The 16,211-nt window shown below is 50.9% G+C and overlaps 1 protein-coding gene across 3 annotated transcripts in view; it reads left to right on the top strand.

Moving 5' to 3' along the window:
- Positions 1-16,211, top strand: part of PRKAR1B (protein kinase cAMP-dependent type I regulatory subunit beta) — a 150,075-nt gene that overhangs the window by 84,260 nt on the left and 49,604 nt on the right. The gene's annotated exons all lie outside the window — the stretch shown is intronic.

Genomic DNA, 16,211 nt, shown 5'->3' with positions numbered 1-16,211 from the left:
AAATAATAACAAAATCAGATGCCTCTGAGTTGGCCACGGTCCTCCTTGTCCAGGAGCCGCGGGGCCCTGAGGGCATCAGGAGAAACCACTCAGCAGCTCTCCCATGCATGCTGATGGACATCCCCCGCCAGGACCCCTAGGGCAGGTCATGGAGCCCCCCAGTGCAGTTTGTTGCTCAGTTCTCCAGATCCCCAGCTTTCACAGGAAGACCACCAGCTGGATTCCCCCTCAGATTGCTGGCACTTCTCAGTTGCTCACCTGCTGGGAGTCTGGGTCACCCTCACCTGGCCGGGCCCTGCTCATGCCCTGCACCCCGTACTTCTGAAGCCGTTTTGACCCTGGGGGTGCGCTTCCTGCCTCCGCCGTCAAGGCCTGCGCCCAGCCCTTTGAAGCAGCCCCGAGAGCTGCTGATCGGTTTAGCAGCCGTGGAAAGAAAACACACACGTCCCAGCCCACGGAGCCCTGGATGGGGACGTTTCCAGGGATCCTGCAGACACGCTGCTGCTGCGTTCTCCCCACCCACACGCTTGGAGCCGGGTCTGGTGGTTACGATAGCACCGGCTGCCTGGTCTTGTGATTGCTCCGCTGGGTTTAAAATAAGCAAAGTGCCTTTTACCCAGAAAACATTCCCTGTCCTGGGAGTGATGAGAAGGGAGGAGGACAGCCAGGGCTGGAGCGCCTCCAGAGTCTCTGGTTTTCCCCTCCTGACCGTGGACGTGGCCTGCATGCAGGGGGCATCTGGGAAGGGGAGCCCTTCACTGTCAGCTTTAACACAGGGGTCACACCTGCACTGTGATGATGCTGCCTGTAGTGGCAGCTTGTTGGGGTTCCAACATTGCGTCCTTCTAGGATTAGCATTGGTCGTAGGCTACAGATAACAGGACATTTCCACCCCTGCCCTAAGGGGTCAAACTTGGGCAAGGGCCAGGGGGACAGTAACCAATCTACAATGAGCATGGGAACCAGGGAGCCCTGATTGGTTGTGGGGGGAGGGAAGGAAATCCCAGAGGACTTCTTGGAGAAGGTGAGGGCAGGATAGTTGAGGTGGTAGAGATGGATGAGGACCTGGAGCTCTGCAAACCTCTGTGCTGGTCAGGCGAGGATGCCCTATTTTGCACCCAAGGAATCAAAGTCCAGAGGACGTGCTTGCCCATCACCTCCAGCTCGCAGGTGGGGAGGCCGTATGGACCCCGGCCTGAATTTTGGACAGAGGTCTTGTAGCAGGCTGGCTTTCTCAGGCCCTCGGCACCCCTCCTGCATCTGCTCCTCTGCAGTCTAGCCTTGGAGCCGGCCACCCACCCCTGGCTGCCGAAACGCCTCCCGGCCGGCCCAGTGAGACGACAGGCAGCTGCATCCCTCTTCTTCCTCCAGGAGTGAAATCCTTGAAGAAAGATCTGAAATCCGAGTCTCTAGAGAGAGGTCTTTGGAGGTGACGCCTGCTGACCTCTGCTGAACCATGCCATGTGGGGGCCGTTCCCCTGGCTCCAGGCTCTGTTTTGAGCCCGTGGGTGCAGAGGCTGTGATGAGGTTTCCAGCCCCGAGCTCGGTTACAGCGTGGGATGCGGGGTGCTGCCCATCCGCTGTCTCTGGTTGAACTTCCGTAAAAACCATTTGCTGCTTCTGGGGTGTTCTGACTGCCTGGCCTGGGGCCGGGGAAGCCACGTCACTGCTGATGGCTATTCACCAAGCAGCATTAGTCCCTTTGGCACGGTCTTTTCCAGCAGGCGAGGAAGGGAAATGGTTTCCTCACCTCACACTGACCAGCTGTTACCCTGTGATGGGGTGAGGTGGGGAGAGGGCTGGCCCAGCCTCAGCCTTCCATGTGTTTGTTGAATGAATGAATGACAGCCAGAGGGCCCCACCTGTTTAGTATCCACCCATTTTGCTGCTGACTCTGGAGGCAGGGACTGCATGTGCCTCATTCCCCTTCTTTTCCTGGAGGCTGAGTCAGAGCTGAGCGCAGCCCCAACTGACAGTCGGATCCTGAATCTCCCTGTGGCTGCTCACCCTTCTCCAGTGGTGCTCCGGTGGTGCCCTGTGGGTGGGCGTGAGCTGGGGGCTGATGGAGCTCTCAGTTGAGTGGCTCCTGGAGCCTCTGCTGCACCTTGGCAGGCATTGGTGCCCTCCCAGGAGGGGCGACTGGAAGGGTCGTCTGCGGTGGAGCCAGGCTTCCATCCTGGGGTGCTGTTGGTGTTGTATCTAAAAGGTCATTGGCAAAACCAAGGTTACCTGGATTGTCTCCTATGGTACCTTCTAGAAGTTTTATTGTGTTTTACGGTTAGATCTATGATCCATTTTGAGTTAATTTTTGTGACGGGTGTAAGGTCTGTGTCTAGATTCATTTTTTCCGTGTGGATGTCCAGTTTTTCCAGCACCGTTTGTTGGAAAGACTATCTTTGCTACATTTTATTACCTTTGCTGCTTTGTCAGAGATCAGTTGACTGTATTTATGGGGATTTATTTCTGGGCTCTCTGTTCTGTTCCTTGATCTATTTCTCTATTCTTTCGCCAATACCACACTGTATTGATTACTGTAGCTTTATGGGGAGTCTTGAAGTCGGGCAGTGTCAGTCCTCTGACTTTGTTCTTTTCAATACTGTGTTGGCCATTCTGGGTCTTTTGCTTCTGCATATAAACTTTAGAATCAGTTTCTCAGTATCGATAAAATAACTTGCTGGAATTTTGATTGGAATTGAATTGAATCTGTAGATAGAGTTGGGAAGAACTGAAAACTTGACAATACTGAGTCTTCCTATCCATGAATATGGAATATCTCTGCATTTATTTAGTTTTTTAATTTTGCTCATCAGTTTTGTGGTTTTACACCTATAGATCTTGTGCACTTTTTGTTAGGTTTATACCTAAGTATTTCATTTTTGGAGGGTGCTAACGTAAATGGTATTGTGTTTTTAATTTCAAATTCCACTTGTTCATTGCTGGTATATAGGAAAGTGACTGACTTTTGTGTATTAACCTTGTATCCTGCAACCTTGCTACAGTCACTTGTTAGTTCCAGTAGGTTTTGTTGTTGTTGATTCTTTGGGATTTTCTACATAGACCATCATGTCATCTATGAATAAAAACAGTTTTATTTCTTCCTTTCCATTCTGTATGTCACCTTTTATTTCCTTTTCTTGTCATACTGCATTAGCTAGGACTTCCAGTACAAAGTTGAAGAAGAGTGGTGAGGGGGATATATTTGTTTGTTTTTTTTTCCCACTCTAATAACTTTATTCTAGTTTTTTGTTTGTTTGTTTATTGCAGTAACATCGGTTTATAACATTGTAAAAATTTCAGGTGTACATCATTATACTTCTATTTCTGCATAGATTACATCATGTTCACCACCAAAATACTAATTACAACCCATCACCACACACATGTACCGAATTATCCCTTTCACCCTCCTCCCTCCCCCCTTCCCCTCTGGTAACCACCAATCCAATCTCTGTCCCTATGTGTTTATTGTTGTTATTATCTACTACTTAATGAAGGAAATAATACGGTATTTGACCTTCTCCCTCTGACTTATTTCACTTTGCATTATACCCTCAATGTCCATCCATGTTGTCACAAATGCCTGGATTTCATCATTTCTTATGGCTGAGTAGTATTCCATTGTGTATATATACCACATCTTCTTTATCCATTCATCCCTTGATGGGCACTTAGGTTGCTTGAGGGGGATATATTTGGCTTGTTCCCAGTCTTAGGGGAAAAGCACCTAGTTTTTCACCATTAGATATGATATTAACTGTAGGTTTTCTGGAGATGTTCTTTATCAAGTTGAGGAAGTTCTCCTATATTATTTTTCTGAGAGTTTTTATCATGAATGGGTGTTGGGTTTTGTCAAATGCGTTTTCTGCATCTATTGATATGGTCATATGATCTTTTCCTTTTTAGCCTTTTTTTTATTTAGTTTTTTAATTTTGCTCATCAGTTTTGTGGTTTTACACCTATAGATCTTGTGCACTTTTTGTTAGGTTTATACCTAAGTATTTCATTTTTGGAGGGTGCTAACATTTTTGACAACATTTTTGAATGTTGAATCAGCCTTCCATGCTTGGAGTGAATCCCACTTGGTCTTGGTGTATCATTCTTTTAATACAGTGTTGGGTTCAATTTGCTTATATTTTGTTAAGGATTTTTACATCTATGTTTATGAGATATTGGTCTGTAATTTTGCTTTTTTGTAATGTCTTTGGTTTTGTTGTTAGGGTAATACTGTCCTCATAGAATGAGTTAGGAAGTGTTCCCTCTGCTTCTGTTTTCTAGAAGAGATTGTAGAGAACTGATATAATTTCTTCCTTAAATGTTTGATAGAATTCACCAGTGAACCCATCTGGGCCTGGTGCTTTCTGTTTTGGAAGGTTAGTAATTATTGATTCAATTTCTTTGGTAGATTATATTATCTATTTCTTCTTGTGTGAGTTTTTGTAGATTGTGTCTTTCAAAGAATTGGCTCCTTTCATCTAGATTGTCTAGTTTCTGGGCATAGAATTGTTCATAGTATTCCTTTATCATCCTTTTAACGTACATGGGATCTGTAGTGATGCCTTCTCTCTCATTTCTGACATTAGTAATTTGTGTCTTCTCACTCTCTCACTCTTTTTTTTTTTGGTTGGCCTGGCTAGAGGTTTATAGGCTTTTATTGATCTTTTCAAAGAACCAGCTTTGGTTTTGTTGATTTTCTCTACTAATTTCCTTTTTTAAATTCCACTAAATTCTGCTCTAATTTTTATTATTTCTTTTCTTTTGCTTGCTTTGGATTTGACTTGCTCTTCTTTTCTAGTTTCCTAAAGTGGAAGCTTAGGTTATTGATTTTAGATCTTTCTCCTTTTTTCATATATGCATTTGATGCTATAAATTTTCCTCTAAGCTTTGCTTTTGCTACATTCCACAAATTTTGATAAGTTGCATTTTCATTTCCATTTAGCTAAAAATATTTTCAATTTCTCTTGAATTTTCTTCTTTGACCCTTGTGTTGTTCAGAAGTGTGTTGCTTAGTCTCCAAATATTTTGAGATTTTTCAAGCTATGTTTCTGTTACTGATTTCTAGTTTACTTCCGTTGTGATCTGAGAGCAGACACTGCGTGATTTATATTCTTTTAAGTTTGTTCAGGTGTACTTTATGGTCCAGGATATGATCTGTCTTGGTAAATGTTTCATGCGAGCCTGGGAAGAGTGTGTATTCTGCTGTTGTTTGATGAAGTGTTCTATAAATGTCAACTAGATCCAGTTAATTGATGTTGTTGTTGCGTTCAGCTATGTCCTGACCGATTTTCTGCCTGCTGGATCTGTCAATAACTGGTAGAGGGGTATGGAAATCTTCAGCTGTAATTTGGATTTGTCTGTTTCTCCTTTCAATTCTATCAGACTTTTCCTTGTAACCCACTTTTTATTTAATAGACCCATAATGAACATCACCCAACTCCACAGGTGTGTCTCTGTAGCACCTCTCGATGATACCACCTTGTGTGCCATTCTGTAATTCCATTAACTGGTCCCCACCCATTAGGTGTTTCAGATTCCCATGACTATAGCAGCACTGTGATAAACTGCCTGGTGACCACATCTTATTATGTTTAAACTAGTTTCTATAGTGAAAATGCTAGTGGGAATAAAAAACCAGAACAGCCCTGCTGGTTCAAAGGGCATGAATGTTTTTAAGAGAAAAGTTCACTCTCGCCAGCCCACACCTGCAGGTGTTGGTCTCCACCCACGGTGGATTCTCCTCCAACAGCTCGGGCTTGGCCTGGGCGTCTGGGGACACGGTGAACACCAGTGCGCCGGTGATTCCAGGTTGGAAGCCGGAGTCTGTAGAGAGGAAATTGCCGGCCCCCCAGCCCTGTCTCCAGATGCACAGGGTAGAGTGGACATCCAGTGGTACCTCCCTCCTGGGACTTCTCGGAGGGGTTCCCTACCTGAATCCTGGGCATCTGTGTACCTCTTGCCAGCGCCAGGCATTCATGGTCGGGGAACTGCCCACGGGGGAGTCCTCTAGGCGGAGGCTCCCCTGGGTTTATAAACATCGTGCTCCTGATGCTCCCGCAGAAGCAGGCCGCCTTGCTCCCACCACAGTAGACAGCCACACCTGAGTTATCACTGTTTAGAGAGAACTGTTTGGAAACTTGCAGTCAATAGAGAAGCACAGCGAGCTTTCACCCAAACAGTGGAAGAGGCTAAACAGAAACCAAGGACACCGTGTCTGGGGTGCCCAGCTCACAGCAGAGGGAAGCCCCTCTGTCACTCGGGCTGCAACGGGCAACTTAACACAGGACGTTGCCTGGTGCCCAGCGTGCCAAAGGTTTGCCACGGGTCCAGGCTGCTTCCCGTCTCGGAATCATGTTGACCTGCAAGCCCCTGCCGGCCGTGGAGGGAGGTTCTTCCATGGCAAAGGCAGCGCGCTTAGTCCTTCAGAGCCGTTTCTAAAGGAGACGAGGCTCGATGTCAGACGCACGTTCTTCCCCTTTATGGCATCGTTTTGAAGTCAGAAAACACGTCAGTATGCACTTGAACACGTTGTCTGCGTTCAGTGGGGTCCTTTTTTCAGCACTCTGTTTTCGTCACTCTTAAGTGCCTTCTGTTTCTTGTCAATATACACACGTGCGTTTGGTGCAGACCCACGGCTGGTGCATATGTGCTGTGTTATGTTCTCCTCTTTTGACATCACCGGCCAGGGGTGCAAATGTGCATCCGGGCTCTGACATCCCCCCCACATGCTTCTGAAAGTTTGACATTTTCTAAAACAAGGCGTTTAAAGAAATAAAGATACAGAAATGTCACAAGTACTAACACGGTTTGCTTTCTTTATTCATGGAGGTGGTCCTGTGGTCCATGTTATGGCGATTTTGCCTAAAATCACAAGAATCTCCCAGAGGTATTTCCAAAATGCAGAAATGGAATGTTGGTGTTGGGGAGAGTGGGAGGATTTGTGTGGGACTGTGGTGCAGGGATCCTCCGCCCCACTGCGTCCCCAGCCTCGGCGGGGGTCAGCTGCCTGGGTCCACGTGCAGCTTTGGTTGTCCACTGGGCACCCCACTGCCTGTCCTCTGCCCCACTTGGGTGGCCTCGGCTCTGAGAAATGGCCGAACCTGTTTGCTCCTGCAGGTGTCTTTGCAGGGGTGGGTGTAGGGGGATGTTTACCTGGCAGGCCACCACCGGCTGCAGTTCCAAAATATATTAGACACGTAAGCCAATAAAAAAGAATAAAAAAGCCATAACTGGATCACGAGACTGGCTGAGACCAGGGGCCTGGAGTGCTCCTTTTGCATCATTCCCAGCAGATCCTGGGGTGTGATGAGCATCTTAGCAGGGTCGGGAGCAGAGGTTTCCGAGCGGCTGTGCGTGAGGTTTGGGACCAGCAGAAATAACTACAGTAGCTCCTCATCATGAGTGCTCATTATTTGCTAGGTGCTTCCATCATCTCGGTTCATCTTCCCAGCAATGCCATGAGGGTAGGCATGTTACTGTGCCCATTTTACAGGTGGGTTAACTCCTTGGAGACTCAGTCCCTGGGTCCCTCCAGGCAAGTGTAGGAGTGGCACCAGGTACCTGGGGTCCCATCAAAGACACATTTGTCACAGGGATGACCCCACCCCTTGTGATGAAGTCCCCCAGACACATCCTTCGCCCCCACTGGACAGTGAGCCCCTTATGCAGGGGTTGCAAACCTGGAAGGCTGGGGGGTCAGGAATCAAGTGGCTGACGTGGGGATTGTGGCAGATGGAGCATGTGCTCCCACCAGGGTGGGGAGTGTGCCAAATTCTTTCTTTGTGAGAACCAGGCCCCGTGTTGCCAGATCTTCCATTTTTTTCAAAGAAAATCTAAATGTTTGGATTTTTATGACTCTCAATTTTTAAATGTTGGGAACTAGCTTGAAAACATGGACACATGAAGAAATAGAAAGCCTGAAGAGATCAATAAGAAAATTAAATGGTAACCAAAGACCTTCCCTCTCAAAGAGGCCCAGGTCCTGATGGTTTTATGGTTGAGTTCTATCAGACTTCAGCAAATCATCCGTTCTTACTTTTATACATTGCTCCAGAAAATAGAAACCCGGAGAAAGCTGCCCAGCTCATTATATGAACTTCATATGAATTTTGGGGGGACACACAATTTGACCCATAACAAACACTTAGAGTATGTGCTATGTATACTTGAAGTTCAACGATGGAGTGACTAGTAGATGTTGTTGGGAAATTGGTTGACTGTCTGGGGAAAACACAACCAGATCCCCAATCTTGTGGACTGAAGACCCAAGTATGAAACATGAAAACTATGTATTTAGTAGAAGGTAATTGCTGTGGACTGAATTGTGTCCCCCCACCAAATTCATTTGTTGAAGCCCCAACCCCCAGTGTGATGGTGTTTGGAGGTGGGGCCTTTAGGAGGTGATTAGGGTTAGATGAGGTCGTGGGGGTGGGGCCTCCATGATGGGATTAGTATCCTTACAAAAAGAGACACCAGAGAGCTCTCTCTCTGCCCTCTGAGGACACAGTGGGAAGGCGGCCATCTGCAAGCTGGGACGGGGAACCTCACCAGGAGCCGAGTCTGCCAGCACCTTCATCTCGGACTTACAGCCTCCAGACCGTGAGGAATACATGTCTGTTGTTGAAGCTGCCTGAGCTAAGACTGTTGTGTAGGAGAGTATTTCTTTACTTGCTTGCACTTTCTCACATAAAACCCACAAAGCACAAACCATGAAAACAAAAAGGAGTTTCCATTAAGTGAAAGACGCCTGCTGAATTAAGGACATCATGGAACAGTGAACCAACCATGACTGACTGCGGGAACGTATTTGCCATATCCAGCCGACAAGCAGCGGATATCTGAAATGCACGAGGAACTCCTGAAAATCGGCAAGAAAAGGATTCCAGCCCCATGTCAAGGTGGGTGAAGACAGGAACAGGAAATTTACCGCAGAGGAAAGATAGCAAGCGGACAAGCCTGTGAGAGATGCTCAGAGCTCAGAGCTCAGGGAAATATAAATGAAAGTAGAGCCATCGTTCACCACATGGCCTGCTGCAGCCAGCAGCGTGAGTGGATGGAGATGTGTTGTACTCATGAAAAAGAGAGAAAACATACAGACAGAAGGCAATGCCTCAAACACTCAGAACAATCACTGGGGGCAGGGGAGGGAAACGGGGAGCAGGGGAATAAATAACAGATAAAACAAGAACGGATCGACGAGCGTCACAAACTCAGGGACACAAATTTGCATCTGAGGTTTGAGATGCTGGGGGGGGGGTCCCACAAATACGGGTGTGGCCAGATGCGCAGTTTGTGGCTCTGTCAGGAACATCAGGGTCTGCTGATGAGTGAGTGGCCGAGTGTGCGGCCAATGGGGGGCTGAAGGGAGCTCTGGGTCTGCCCCCCCACCTCCCTTGCAGGTGCCGCTGCTAGAAAGGGGGTGAGGTGGGGCGTTCCAGGGGGAGGATTAGGGAGAGTGGGGGCTCTGTTTCCCGGCTTGGGGAGCAGAGTGGGGCCCTGTGGGCTTTCCCACCAGCCCTGTTGCCTAGATTGAGGCTGTGAGCTGGCCGGGCGAGGACTGCGCTGGTCCCAGGAGCCGGGTTGCTTCCCGCCTGGCCCTGCCCTGTGACTGTGGATAAGCCTGCCCATGGCCGTGTGCTGGGAGGGGCCTGGGCACCAGTGGCAGCCCCTTGAACCACAGAGACCCCATGCGCCTGTTGTTCAGTGTTGAGGCTGCCTCTGTCGGGACTTGGGAGCACTTCGGTGAGTCTTTCTGGGGTGATCTTGGCCATACGCAGGCACAATGACATTTTGTAAGACACTCGCCGCCCCTGGGCGGCAGAGCTTCCACTGACGTCATCCCAGGAGCCCTGGACCCCTGGCCTGGGTTGGGGGCAGCATGTGCTTCTGACCTGTGGGAGAAGAGCACGGTGGGCAGAGGGCGGTGGGGGCTCCATGGCCCAGCCTGAGGCTGATCCGAGCCGCTTCGAGGACCTTTCTGCTGGGCCCTGGTGTTCGGGGCCATGGGAGGCTGCCCTGGCCACACTGTCCCAGGGTCCCCCGCCCAGGGTATCCTGGGCCCCAGCCCCACGCGGTGGCCTCCAGGCCACCTGCCCTGGAGGCTGAAAGGGAGCGTGGCTGGTGTTTCTCCCCAGGAGCGAGGGTTCTCTGACTGTCAGGGAACATGTCATCTTCATCCTGGGAGAGATGCAGGTTTCAGAGAAGGCCCTGTTTCCATGGCAATCCTCTGTTCACACCCCCGAGGGCTCAGGGGCCCAGGATCTGGCGTCTGCTGGGACTGGAGGGAGATGGGGGCTGGCTGAAAGTGACAGTAGGTGACGACAAGGATCCTTCACACCCCAGAAAGTGTCTGGCGGACGGCGCTGACTGTGGGCACGTGGCCGTCACAGGAGGCGGGTGCCGACGGGGAGCCGGGAGCCAGGCACGCCCAGCACCGCCTCCCAGGGCTGGGGCTGCGTCTGAGGGTGGAGGGAGGCCTGCCGTCACCTCACCATGCCTTCTCTGCTGCCCTAGAGTCTGTTCTAGTTCAGGGGCCATTTGACTGGAACTTACGTAGAGGGGCAGGTGGGCTGGGCCGGCTAGCTTGATTTTAGCTTGGCAAGTCTTGTTTTCAAGGCCGTAAAACATCTTACCATTCCGAACGGTAAGTGTTCTAAACATTTACTTGCAAGTCAAGAATTAGCCTTATTTTAAAATGGCATTTGGGTGGTGGAGCTCAGATTTAAAATAAATGAAAACCAGAACTTTTCTCTGTTGTTGGAATTAGCTGTAACGAACATTGAAACTACTTTTGTTTGGCGGGAATAACAAGCCCAAGATGGAACGGCTCCATTTGCGTGATTTTTTCCAGAAATATGGCAAGTTGGGATTCATCGGTGGCGATTTGACCTGAGGGTCAGACCTCACTTTTAATGTGTCATTGAAAACATCAATTCCGTGTGAATAGCCGGGAAGCCACACCCTTGAGAGTCAGGTGTGAAGGGAAAGTTCTGGGCTTTGAGGGTGATGCACGTCTTCGGGAGGCTGAGCAGCACGGGAGCTGTCTGATGCCCATGGCCCTCGTGGGCAGAACCGGGGACAGTGATGCTCACACAGTGGCCTTGGGAGGGGGCACCTCGGGATGAGACCGCCGGCTTCCAGAACATGTCTCTCTTGGGGAAGACCGCTGGGTTCCACTGAATTTTCCCTCTGGTCATGGGGACCGAGGGAGCGGGTCGCCGGTTGGGGCTCAGGGGGCAGCCAGGTTGCCCAGAAGTGAAAGCGTGACCTGGGCAGATGGAAGGGCTCCCGTCTTCGATGCTCTGAGGTTGATGGACAGTCCTGTCTGGCAAGTGCAGGCAGCGTCTGACCCTCTCAGGACCTGAGGGCATCTCCAGGGGGACTCGTCCTGCCAGCGGGAGCCTGGAGCTGCCTCCATCTTAGGGGCCTGGACCCTCCGTGTGGACCCACCCCACGGGGTGGGGCCTGGGTGAACACTGCCAGAGAGGGGCTGAAACCCCTACCCCAGTGTGTTCTGTTGTGCATCCTCTGAGGATGAATGAATGGGGCCTGTTGGGGGGACAGTGGGGGTCGTAAACCTAACTGCACCCTAAGCCAGCTGTGTGACCCTAGGCAAGTCACTTAACCTTTCTGAGCCTCGATTTTCTGTCTGTAAAGTGGGAACAATAATGGGGGCCAATGTCTCCCTACGGTTTTGAGGTTCAAATGAGAGAATGAAGAATGAGTCTTCAGGACGCAAGATCGACTGCTAATACTTTGATAGAGAATGGCTTCAGGAAGCAGGGACTTTTGTCAAAAGACCCACACTCATCCTAGCTGATCTACTATCTTGGAGCTGCCTTAACAGACAGCTCGTCCTCCATCCATCCTTCCAATCAATCACCATTGCAGTCATCCATCCACTATCCTTCCAGCTTATCCATCCATCCATATACCATCCTTCCGTCCATCTACCATCCTTCCATTCATCCTTCCATCCACCATCTTTCAGCCATCCATCCACCGTCCTTCTTTCTATCCACTCATTCATCCATCTACCTACCATCCATCCATCCATCCCTCCATCACCATCCATCCATCCATCCATCCATCCTTTTTATTTTTTTATTTTTATTTTTTTTTATAATTTTATTTATTTTTCCCCCAAAGCCCCAGTAGATAGTTGTATGTCATAGTTGCACATCCTTCTAGTTGCTGTATGTGGGACGCGGCCTCAGCATGGCCGGAGAAGCAGTGCATCGGTGTGCACCCAGGATCCGAAACCGGGCCGCCAACAGTGGAGCACGCGCACTTAACCGCTAAGCCACGGGGCCGGCCCCATCCATCCATCCTTCCATCACCATCTATCCATCCTTCCTTCCATCCACCATCCTTTCACCCATCCATCCACTGTCCTTCTTTCTATCCACTCATTCATCCATCTACCTACCATTCATCCATCCATCCATCCCTCCAACACCATCCATCCATCCATCCATCCTTCCATCACCATCTATCCATCCTTCCTTCCATCCATGTTGTACTGAGGACCTGCTGTGAGTTAGACCCGGCTGGGCACTGTGCGTTAGGTGCAGTGGAGATGTGATCTCCATTCTCAGAACCCACAGTCAGCTAGGGGAGGCAGGAAGTCAGGAAACATCAGCAGCAGAGTAAGGAGGGCAAGAACAGAGGGGCCCCAGGGAGGGAGAGGCACCATGATGGGGGTGATAGGGGCAGGAACTTCCAAAGGGCTGTGATATCTGAGCTGTGGGCCAGGTGGGAGCTGGGACCCAGCATAGGTCTCCCACCGCCTTTGGAACTTTGTGGGCCCTGAGCATCACAGAGGTTCCGTTTGGGTCCAGGCCAGGGTGTTCCCTGGACACCATCGTGACCCAGCACCGTCTGCAGCCTCGGCCCTGCCAGTAGGGGCTCTGTTCTGGGTTGCAGCCCCCCAGCTCAGAGGCCGGCCCAGGGCGCAGAGGGAGGGGACCTTAGAAGGAGTCCGTGAACTTGGGAGAGAAAACTCGCTGTCCGATTCTCGCTCACCTCTTACTAACATTGACGTTTCCCTTCATCATGAGCAGGTGGCATCAGCGGGGCTGTCGTCTTGTCACCAGCAGGAAACATGGGCATTTTCATGTCACATCGTGGCTGTTCAGATGTCTTGAAATGTCGCCTATGTTTGTCCCTTCTTCACAGTTCGAATAGTTATTATGAATAATTCCTGAGCTCGCTGTGCGATGCAGTGATGCAATAACATGTACATAATGTGCTGCAGACGAATTCCGTAAACATTTTGGTACTGCGTTTCAATAGAAGTGATTTCATTTGATTTTTGATGTATTTCATTTTGCACATTTAAAATCCTTATTCTGGAAGGAGCTGCGTAGGCAGAACCAGAAGCCAAAGGCGTCCGTGGTACAACAGGGTCGAGGACCAGCCCTGGACCTCAAGTGACAAAAACAGATGGAACCAATAAATAAGGAGCAGTGTTGCCCTCAAGATCATGTCTGGGCTGTTTGGAGGGGGTTTAGTGAAGGCACCCCCTGGGCCCACAGAGACACTGCAATAAGGCTAGTGGTCACCCCTTTCTCGTCTGCCCCCATTAATAAGGGAGCAGTGGTTGCTCTGGGACCTGGGGCATCTCGGGAGATGGAGGACCCCACCTTCAAGCTGAGAACTGAGGCCGGGTGGATGCCATCTCATGGTCCTTAGGACGTTGCTGTTGGGGGGCAATAAAGGGCTGGGGGCCCTCTGCCTGGGCTTCTCCTGGGACCCAGATATTTCTGCCTCCTGGTGATGGAGAGAAATCGAGTCGGGTCTATCCCGACTGGGGGCATCCCCAGGTTTGTCACCCGAGGCCCTCCACGACCTGGTCTCTGAGAGCACTTTCCTGAGACCGACGTCACCCGGGTGCCCAAACACACCTCCCCTTCCACACCTGGAGTCCTTGCTCAGGCTGTGTCCCAGGGGAGCTGCCCTCCAGTGCGCCCCACAGCTCTGCACCCCGGGAGATCCAGGCTGTCGTGTGACAGACAGGGTGCAGCCCGGCCTCCCCTCTTCCTCGCTGCTGACCTTGAGTGACGTTGCTGAGCGTCTCTGGAGATGGAGACAACTCCAGTCCTGACCTCACAGCGATGGTGCGGATGGAGCAGCGCGGCCCTCGGACCCCTGAGAAGCGATGGCTGCGACGTGTCCACATCTCTGTCCCTGAGCACTGGGGGCTTTCTCTGTCCCCAGAACCAGGCACAGTCCCTGAGGGACGAGTACTAAGCAGTGACTGTGCGCCCAGGGTGGGTGGGGGACCCACATGTGAGACTCTTTAAGCTTCAGTAGAACCTTCCAGGTTAGAATAGAAAGCTGTTTTTCTTTTGAGGGCCGGAGGCAGCCAGTGCCTTTTAATGCCATTAAGTGCTCAGAGGGAGGGAGGGAGGGGTTTGGGTTTTGTTTGAAATGATACAGACGATGGAAAGGGAGTGGGTGCTGTTCAGTGGGGGATGGGCCGAGCTGACCAGAGCGCGTGTGGCCGTCGCCTGTACGCCTCTGGTTCCAGCGTTGGCTGGTTACGAGCCGAGGGGCATGGGGGAAGCAGGCCTTTTTGGTAACAAGGCTGGGCTCTCCAGCCTCGCTGCTCAGAGTTGGGGTTCGCTCCTTCCCCGCATTGCTTCTCTGCTGGCCATGCCCCCGGGAGCTAGGGAGATACCTCTGTGGTCAGTGGGGTTCCAGGCCAGGGCCCAGGGGGGCAGATGTACCTGGGCATGCAGAAAATGCTCTGGGACTGATGCAAGTGCTAAGCCACCCAGTTTGGGAACCTGAATCTTCAAGCCTGGGGCGAGCGCACAGGTGGAACATGAGCCCCAGATTATGGGGGTGTAGGCGTTGTATCTGCCTGTCTCTTCCTGGGGAGCCCTCACGTTCTTTGTGGCCCCGTTTGTGACTACAGAAATGTGGAAACGTCCTTCAGGACAGGAGCAGGTGAACGAACCATGAGTGTTCGTGCAAAGGAGGCCAGGCAGCCGTGAGGGGGATAACCAGGCTCCATGTCTCCACATAGATGCAATTCAGAAAACAAGGAGGGAGAATGGAGATGCAAACAGTACCTGCCTGTGAATGATAAAGACACCAAATAATAAGGGCCCTTTTCACGGATGCCTCGTTGTGAAGTAAACATACCGAGCGTGTGTTGGGGGTGGGCAGTGACTGCCCACCACACCCAGAGTCAGGGGTCCTCCTGTGAGTCTTGATGGCTTCCCAGAGCAGAGGGACCTGAAGCAGAGATGTCGAATGCTTCCACCAGTCCACGCTGGATTATTTATTCCAGATAAATAATCTGGGATCTGCTTGATTATTTATGGAATTTTTTGAAATATTTTACCATCATGAGTTAAAGTTTTTTAAAATATGAGAGAGGAATTGTAAAATCATTTCTTAAAGACCTGCTCGGTTTAAGAGCCCTGATGTTGTGGTTTGGAAGAAATGCAGTTTGAAAAACAGTGACCAGATGCACCTGCAGATGCTCCCCAGGGATGCTGTGGCCGGGAAGCAAAGCCTGGGCTGGGGCATGGATGCCAGGGGCTGGACGGCGGGACAGCTCGTCCAGGCCCCTCACTGCATGGTGGGGAGGGGGCCAGGGAGCGGCTCCTGTGAACCTCCCCAGGGTGCTGCCCTCCTTCTCAGAGAGAGGAAGAAACGTTTCTTAAATAGAAAATGACTACTATCCTAAGATTACTTATCTATGTTTTCGGGGCCCTGGAAATGAGAGGGCACAGGGCTGCTTATATCTCTGATTTTGCTTTTGCTTCTGGGGGCGCCTGTGAGTCCCTCTGAGGCTCACCCACCCTGACCAGCAAAGGTTTCCGAGAACCCCCTTCTTCCACAGCCTGGAGGAGTCAGCAGACCATCCTGAACTCACAGCCCGCGTTTCCTACTGAGGGCCCCCAGCTCCACCCTTCTCTTTCGGGAGCCCCTCGCCTGTGGGTGGGCACAGCCTCTCAGGGTGCTGGTTGTGTTTTGGGATCCAGATGCTGACCTCTGACCCTATGTTCTGGTTGCAACCCTGTGGATACAAGGTCCCTGCCGTGCAGGCGTTTCCCCACCTTTCCCCCAGCCTCTCCTCCTTGCTCCCCTTCGCATCCTCCTTGTAGGGTCACGTTCACATCTCAATTTGGGGAATTGAATGGCCAGGCTGCCTGGTTGGCGCAGCCCCGTGCGTCAGCCTTTCCGGCTTCGGTGGCTCATGG

Source organism: Ceratotherium simum, chromosome 26 (genome assembly GCF_057802395.1).
Source record: "Ceratotherium simum simum isolate JZ-2026a chromosome 26, ASM5780239v1, whole genome shotgun sequence".
Classification (NCBI taxonomy): domain Eukaryota; kingdom Metazoa; phylum Chordata; class Mammalia; order Perissodactyla; family Rhinocerotidae; genus Ceratotherium; species Ceratotherium simum.
This window is presented reverse-complemented; position numbering and strand designations above follow the sequence as displayed.